General features: G+C 37.9%; 2 pseudogenes; one reads left to right on the top strand and one right to left on the bottom strand.

Annotated features, from left to right (window-relative positions):
- Positions 1-4,508: 4,508 nt before the first annotated feature.
- LOC144358877 (uncharacterized) lies at positions 4,509-5,506 on the top strand (annotated as a pseudogene).
- Positions 5,507-5,964: 458 nt separating this feature from the next.
- LOC102810070 (uncharacterized) lies at positions 5,965-8,531 on the bottom strand (annotated as a pseudogene).
- Positions 8,532-9,102: the final 571 nt, after the last annotated feature.

Raw genomic sequence — 9,102 nt, 5'->3', positions numbered from 1 at the left:
ATTACCAGGGATGCGTCTCTGGTTAAAGCATTGCAAAGCGGTAACTAATAAAGAATGAATAAAAAGCTATTAATCAAACTCCTGTCATATACGCTTATAAACTTCAACTGAACTCAAAAGTCGTTAATCTAAACAAAGTCATACGGCGTGGAAACAGAATGCAAAGACAAATTCGCTTTCATAACACATTACTCCTCTGGCAAAAAGACGGAAAAGCAAAACGATAGAAACTACTGAGTTACATATAATCCTGTCAATCATGAACAAAAGCTTGCGTTATCAAACAATACGTATATAAGCGCACCAAACTTTCACCCCAAAAAGACATTAAAAAACGTTACAAAGGTGCTCTCCACTCAAAAAAGCGTCAGAAGTATTCCGGAAACAACACATAAACAAAAACAACTCTTAAAACGTCGATATCTCTGTACTCGACAAATCTCAAAACTCTTAAAAAAAACACGTGGGGGCATCACTCTCCCCATCATAATCCGTACTCATTAACTCATTAAAACTCCATAAAACATCACACAACTCAAAACACTGTTTTGCAAATACTTGTCCACTGAAACGCGCTTAAATCGTTATAAAGGACCTCGAACGTCACTAAATATCATTTCAAAACAAAGATCTGGGCGCTTACATAACATACAATTCGACATCACTAAAAGAAACGGTAAAAACGATAGAAAAAACCAGCAATACATTACATTACTGAGCAATAGTGTTGGGATTGTGAAAAGAGTTCAATGTCCTTGAGTTACACAGTGTCAGTTACAGTGTCCAACGAGCGGTTCTCTAAGCAAATAGCTAAAGTCAAAGTCTATAAGCGTCTCTTCTCTTGTCATCGCGTTAGCCGGGTCGTTCTTTCATCTTCTTGTCTTTAATGTCGCTCAATTCTTAATTATACAGTCCTATCCGGTACTGGTCCTTCCGAAGGGGTTCTGAAATCTTCATCTCTTCAGCGTTGTACATCGGTGTCGTTCGGGTAAAGTCGTTAGTCTTCAAACGCAGTTTCCGAGTCGTCTCTGCCATCGCTGCTAGTTAGTTCGGTTCACAAGAAAGACACATCTTCGCCATTTCACTTTTCTTCACAGGATGTCAATGTGCGTAAGACGCAATGCCCAGGGTTCTCACACCACGTATCAGGGGATAAATCTCTTTCTCTCGGGTTCTCCACACTTGCCAGGGGGGGGGGGAACTCGTCTCGTCTCTCTATCTCGTCCCCTTGAGGTACGGGATCGGGAAAGTCACTTTAACTTTACAGTCAAATAAGGCACACACAACGAAATACGTTTCAGCTCTCGTCTTAGTCGATCAATCCGAGCACTCTATAAGACACAGCGCCCTGGGGAAAAAATCCCCAAGACTCTCGCAAGGCTGACCCAAGACTAGCCCAAGACTGGACTGCCTCAAGGCTCGCCCCTGGACTCTCTCGGACTGCGTCTGTCGTGGAGTATTCGCCAAGACCAACTCAAACTCTCTTTATTCATTTTCAAAACTCTAACCAATTACAAAGCAGTAAAAAGACTCTAGGGCGTAACCTTCAATCATAAAGCCAATCACACTAAGTACTGAATACGTCATATCTTTTGATTAATCGTTCACTACATTAATAACTACGGTCGTCAGAATAGCGACGGTATCTTGTAATTAGTTCCAAACCACTGAGCCAAGTTCCGTCAAAAACTTCAAATAGGCCTAAACGATGACAGACATAACACAGCAATTCGCTAATAATCAACTAATTAAGTCGGTCAACAGATACGCGAAAACAAATTCATGACAGTACGGTTCTCGAACATTCTCAGTCACACGGAAGTGGTAAACAAGTCGTATGCGACAATCTCAGAGTTGACATTTTGGATTTAACCACAGACTGACACCTTCGTCAAGATGTTTTTATCTGTCACCATAAAATTTGAAATACCAAAAGCAGGCATAATAAGAACTTTTATTCCAATAACACTAGTAAACAGCAGGACAGCAAGAGTTTTCGGGGCAATCGTCAACCATGGAAGTCTGATATTGTTTTTCACAGGTTTTCGTGGTTTATTATTAAAGATGTAAGGCTGAAGGTCATGACATAAGTACTGTAAAATACTTTATTTTCGCTTGGAATTAATTTTCTCTATTTTCGCTGAAGGAATGATTCAGTGAAAATAAAATCCAGCGAATATACCTTTTTTCCTATACTTTACATTCAACTTCTCAAAAATCAGTGAAAATATATTCCATACAAAACACCAATAAAGTCTTTTCAGCGAAAATTAATTCCAGCTAAAATAAAGTATTTCACAGTAGTTTATTAAAGTGCTGTTTCATTGTGGTATACTTATTGTGGCAACAGTGTTTCCGAAAGACCACAATCTTCTTGCTTGACGATGAACGATGACTCATTTCTATGAGATGGTTGCAAAAGGTAAGTACACTGATTTAGTCAAGGCCCTTGAGATTGTATTCCTATATCACTGGTAAAATAGTGATTCCCATGCTAATGTTAAATTGCCACTGGTTTGGAAAACCTGGGGTGCATTTGTACACAAGTTGTTTGTTTTTACACAAGAGTATTGTGACTAGCCCCATGACTAGCCCCATGTTGTTGAGATTCACAGTCAATTCGCCCCAATTCACATTCGTCCCAATTTACAATCGTTCTATTTCACATTCGTCACATTTTTTTGGTCAGCATTACAATCTTGCTGTTGACATCGACGTGTGGTATACGCTATGTCTCGTCGGTTTACGTTGCAGGTTAAGCCAACTGTTACTGACACGCTTGCTATATACCGCGAAATATGACTACCCAGCAACACAATACTGACTTGTATTTACCGTGGGGGTGGCAGGTCAATCGGGTCATTCGCGCCCAATTTTTCGCGCATAGTGTAATAATTTATATTAAATATAATACGCAGTGATTGGCTTTCGCAATGATTGGCAGAAACTTGTCTTTTTATCTGAGTTGAGAATCTAATGCTGTATGTGTCATTAACAATCTGGGAATACCATGTATAATTAAAATGATAGAAAGGATACGAGATATGTAATTTTATGCATAAATGATACACACTATTGGTCGCCTTTCGCGTTAAGTGTTATTTACGAAAATATTGTTCACAATTTTATAAACTGACTTAGAAATTTCCACCACCAATGCAAATTCACATAATTCTGTTTACTTTGCATGTATACTATGATTGCATATGTCAGTTATTACATACACACTCAAAATATTTATAATATAACCTGGACAAAAGAAAGCATTATTTTTCATGCCATGAGACGTTTCTCTTATCTGTGTAACTTCATAATTTAGTATGAGGTAGTATGTGTATGTAATCAAATATGCAGTCATAGTACACATGCAAAGTAAACAGAATTTTGTGAATTTGCATTGGTGGTGTGAATTTCCAAGCCAGTTTATAAAATTGTATTTTCGTAAATAATACTTAACGCAAAAGGCGTTTTCTCATTAGCGTGTATCATTACATATCTCATATACTTTGTATCATTATACATGGTATTCCCAGATTAACACATACAACATTAAATTCTGCAACTCACCGCGAAAGCCAATCATCGTGAAACTATTACACTATGCGCAAAAAAATGGGCGCGAGTGATCCGACTGACCTGCCATCCCCACGGTTAATACAAGTCAGTATGGTGTTGCTGGGTAGTCATATTTCGTGATATATAGCAAGCGTGTCAGTAACAGTTGGCCTAACCAGTTATTAGCGTATACCACACGTCGATGTCAATCCTTTGCACACAAACATATGAATTGACCCTGCCCAAGATCGTAATGCTGACCAAAAAAAAAAAATGGGACGAATGTGAATTGGGACGAATCGACTTGTGGGACGAATATGAATTGAGACGAATTGACTTGTGGGACGAATGTGTTGGGACGAATGTGAATAGCCTATTTTCCGCTTCGGTCGAGATCTCGCGAGACCGTTAAATTTGCCTATCAACCGGTTGCTTTGAATCAAAACAGCACTAAGTCGTGCGTGTGCCTAGTGTCGTAGGTTACATTTCTGAGTGATCTCTTTCACGTTTTCGACCATGGCTGACTTCAACAAGATGACTGTGCCACAGCTCAAAGACTTCCTTCGTAAATTCGGCGTTTCATCGTCCAACTATAAAAAGAATATCCTTCTTGCGATCGCTAAAGCTGTACACCATTTGAAGCTCGAGGAAGACCCTGATTTCTTACGCCATGATCCTAAAAATGACGTCGCTTCAAGACTTTTACCGATCCTCTGAAATTACCGGGCTACTCTAGTGATTTCGAGAATGTTCCAGAATTCGGCTTGTCCGATGTTTTCAATTATTTAATGTGTCATTGGTCCGACTATGACCGGAAGAAGCTCAGGCCCTATAAATCGTTCGAAGATTTCAAGTTGTTTGGCGATGTGGTTGACCTGCAGTACACGGCGATTTCCGGAACAAGTTCACTTGGTTCTTTCAAGTCGAAGGTAAAACCTACACAAAAAGATAAAATGTATCTCAAGAAATGCAGTTATGACTTGTGGTTCTTGATGGAGAAGGAGCACTCTGAAGTCGTAGCTGCCTATTGTGAATGTCCTGGAGGGTGAGTTACGTAAATAAGTGTCATGCATTTTTTAAACGTCGTGATAGTAATTACGCATCTAAATTTAGCACTGAATCGTTCACATACATTTTAGTTTACACTCGATGTATTTATTAAAAAACAACGCTGTCACGGTTCCATTGAAATCAATGTCTTAGAAATGCAAATGTGGATGCCATTTTATTTTTAAAATTGAATTGCATTTATGATTTATGTTGTTTCTACTCAACCCCATATCAATTATAAAGTGTTTCTCATGGGTTGCACTGATATTTTTTCTCTTAATGTTGAATTCAGTGTCGTATATCTGTAGCCTTTCACTGTTGGTTACGATTAATATTTTTCCATCAGCAGATCCTACCAAGACTGTTGATATGGTTATTGGATTATTGCCTCCTCCTCCCGCTGATTTACCGGCCCTTCAATGGGGACGTAAAAAAGAAAATAAGGCAAGAGAGATTTATAAACTCATTAAACGGAAAATACACAGACATATGAAAATGTGTGTACCTGGTCTTAGGGTGGATGAGAGTAAGCCATTTATAGGCTGTTCTGCTGATGGCGTGGTTACATGCTCATGTAAACCACATCATCAACCCAAACTACTTGAGATCAAGTGCCCATATGCATGCAGACTGGAGTCCCATAAGGATGCTGCCAAGAATAAAGGTTGCAAAGATGTAGCAGGAAGGTGGCAAGTTACCGAAACCTCACCATACTATGCGCAGATACAAGGTCAGCTCGGTATTTACAAACTTGCTGCGTGTGATCTTGTTATTTACACAAAACTGGGTATACAGATCATTACTGTTCCTTTCAATGAACAGTATTTTTCCAGCATGGTGCAAAAGTTGATTTGTTTTCTACAAGCAGTGTGTGCTGCCCAGACTCTTCGCTACTGCATGAGTTACTATGCTGTAGTATTCATGAAACGTTGTCAGCTTTTCATCACACAATATCCACTAGATACAAAATCAAATCCACTAATACGCATGTATAGTAACTGCACTAAAGCAACCAGTGCATGTGTGTATGAGTGAGTTTTATAGAAGGAATATTTTTATGTGTCACAAAAACAACATTTTATGATAAACCAGCGAACAACGTATTCACCAACACACAGTACTAAACAACAATATTAAAAATGACATGTACCCATTCATATGCATCTTCAAAACCCGGTGAATATACTCAAAATAGTGAAAATAAATGGTTTGCAGGAACTTTGGTCAACATTCTATTAACAATGTATTCTGGATACCAGTATTTGTATCATACATTTGCAGGTGAAACTCTGACTTGTTTGGTTAAAACATGTAATACATATTTACAAATTAAAAATAATCAATAACATATATTGAAAACTATTTGACTAAAACCTTATCCAAATTACATAGTTGAGCACACCGGTCTACTGTCTGATTCATAATTGTTTTGGAATTTAAAGGGAAAACACCCTGAAGAATTTTCAAGTATTTCAATCGCCCAATTGCCCTTTCTACATGGATGCGAGCACTTGCAATTCTCCTAGTTTTAGTCACAGCTGAGCTACTAAGTTGATTTCCATGAGCAAAAGGAGGATTATTTAGTGTTGCACCTTGCAAAGCCAACAGGTCGCGAATTAAAAAACCACGGTCAGCCATGACATCACCTGGCTTAATATAGTCCATAAAACTACTGCCTTGAACGATGCGCTTATCAGATACAGAGCCTGGCCACAAGTCTGACAAAGAGATTATTGTACCACATGGAGAGATTGCAATCAGGGGCTAGAAGGTGTTGTGAAGCTTGTATGATGACCAGGTTATCCTTTGTGATGATGGGAGGGATGTTTTTAGTACAACAAATTCTGTACAGTCTATTATGGCAATAGTTCTTTTAAAATTCCGGAATGCGTTTGGTAGTGATGCTCGGACATGATCCCTTAATGGCCACTTTATGAGAAACGCTAACTCCTTGCATAAAAACTCCACCAAGGTATTGCTATAACGGCTGGCAGTAGCATTGGAAACTCCAAAACAGTCAGCAAGATGCTCCACATCCATACCTCTCCTCAGTCGAACCAAAACCAGGACAAGTGTCTCATATGTAGAGAGTACTCTTCCATGACCATTGTCATTATTGACTGGATTGTCTTGAAATAAAATGTAAAACAAAAATTGAAATAAAGAATATGTACATTTTGGGAGTGGAAGATCAGTTAAATGTTTATAATTGCTTCTCATCCAACAAAAAAATGACATGATTCAGAGACTGTTTAATTTTTTTTCCATTGAGATTGATCAATACAACAAGAACAACAATTTTTAACATTAATTACAATGTATGAGAACAGTGATTTTTCTTTGAATTGATGTCATATTCTAAATGGATACTTACAGGAGTGTTTTCACCTTTCCATAGAGTCAGTCGTTTGCCTTTGGCCTTTATCCTTTCAAAGAAATACAATAGTATTTGCAAAGATGCCAGTCTTAGGGATAAAATATATATATTCATTTATAGACATGCAGTTGAAAACGGGTGCAGGTCAAAGATCTCAAACCTTGTTAATTTTGCCAAACACAAATAAAAACAAAACTACACAATTGTAATAAAATATTAAACATTGAACAGTGTTGTTCTTTTGCATGGCTTCTCCAGATGTGAGTAAATTCACTGTGACTGGTGTGCTATTCATTTTTTATTGACACATATTTATAAATAAGTAAATAATGTTACTTTATTTTTTCTAACGAAAATTTTACATATCATTATGCTACCTGGGTTTACAGTGTAGCTAACCAACTAATGGAGAATAAACAAATGAAATAAATAGTGGTGAAATAATACAAATCCGAAATTACCCTGCTTGCAAACACTAATAAATACCCACCAGTGTAAAATTTACAAGATTTATCATCTTTCTCAACATCTTTCAAAAACAGCTCTCTCTTCAGTAATTTTGTATTGCTCAGTGCCTTATCTGTATATACTTGGAGGTGTTCAAATGAAACACATTTGTCTGTGTACTGGCATCACACATCAAAGGCACATACTTCACAGGACTGCTACTTTCACCATTACTAGTAGTGTGGACAGCTTTTGGGGTTCCTAACAAATAACGAGAAATGGCCAATATTGCATAATTCACACCTTAGTTCATATGGATAATAGGAAACTGTCGACACTGTATGATAGACACAAGCATAAATACAAATAACAGAAAACTGTCAATATGGCTTATTGTGCACAACAAGCATGCTTTAAAAACACAAAGCTTGAAAACTCATCACTTTTCGATATAGAAGGGAAGTTAAATACAACTATTATTAAAATCCGGTATTATGAATATTAAATTGTACAAGTAGTAAATATTACAATTTATTTCTGCACTTAGAATTAGAACTAGTTCACTTACCAACAATCGGCTTGGCTCGTTGTCAGGAGAGGTATTCCCTAACTCTGTGGCAACATTGTTATTAAATGTGTAGCTATTCGCATTTAAATCCTTTTCAAATTCCGAGGTAACAGTAATGTCAGGAATCTGGTTTTCATCGGGATACTAATGATAAGATAATTTAAGAAGTACACTTGTGAGTTTCAAATAACAAAAAATGGACAATCCCATGCTAAACCACATTTTATTAAATAAATAAATAAAATACACGATCATAAAATTAAAACAATATTGATGGCATGAAAACAAACAGGGTAATGTTCCGATCAGTACAAATTGCAAGAGAAAGTTAAATGAAAGCTTAATGTACTCGCCGTATCAACAGACTTCAACGTCTTCCGGCGCTTCTCTTGCTTTGCCGCTCGGCGATTTCCTCTTCGTCGGTGCCGATCTAATCTTCCGCGACTCGAATATACGGCGTTCGACACCTCTCGCAGTCGCTGGTATTGGGTCTGGATGCGACTCCGTAGGACCTTTTCCTCCCACAAAGTGCATGGAACAAACGTAAGTGTCCTGGGTGTATGATTCTGTGTCGACCGAAACTGTCTGTCCGAGAACAGGCGCTGATCCATCGATCACACTTTTCAGACTGCGTTTTTGATTTAGGGAATCGCAAAAAAAAAAACACACCATTCATATAATCTTTGTACTGAAAGCGAGAATCACTCTTACATTCGCCGTAAGCGCACCGTTTGACTCCCATTGTAGTTTCAAAGGACAGATATTGTTTCGTGAAGAGGTTTACAATACGTAGGACAACGTGGTTGCTACCATATTGAACTGAAAGCTTGACCTGTATCACGCGACTCGACTGGTTGCTAAGGTGCGTGAACCGTGGTCACGCGTGATCTCGCAGCTTGCGAAAAATGGCTTATTGGGACGAATTGACTGAATCTCAACAACAGAGTATACATATAAGATGTTTGGTAGTAGTGTTAGCGTTTAAAACTCTAATTTGAGAGTGATCTCCCCGAAACTTCGATCCTTAGAAAAGCTGGGATGATTTATCAAGGTATAAAGTAACCGTTTTATAATTTTTTGAAAAATCAGGAAGAAAAAAAAATGA

This window comes from Saccoglossus kowalevskii, chromosome 22 (assembly GCF_978046115.1).
Source record: "Saccoglossus kowalevskii chromosome 22, keSacKowa6.1, whole genome shotgun sequence".
NCBI classification, from domain to species: Eukaryota; Metazoa; Hemichordata; class Enteropneusta; family Harrimaniidae; genus Saccoglossus; species Saccoglossus kowalevskii.
The sequence above is the reverse complement of the archived record's forward strand: the minus strand, read 5'-3'. Positions and strand labels throughout refer to the sequence as shown.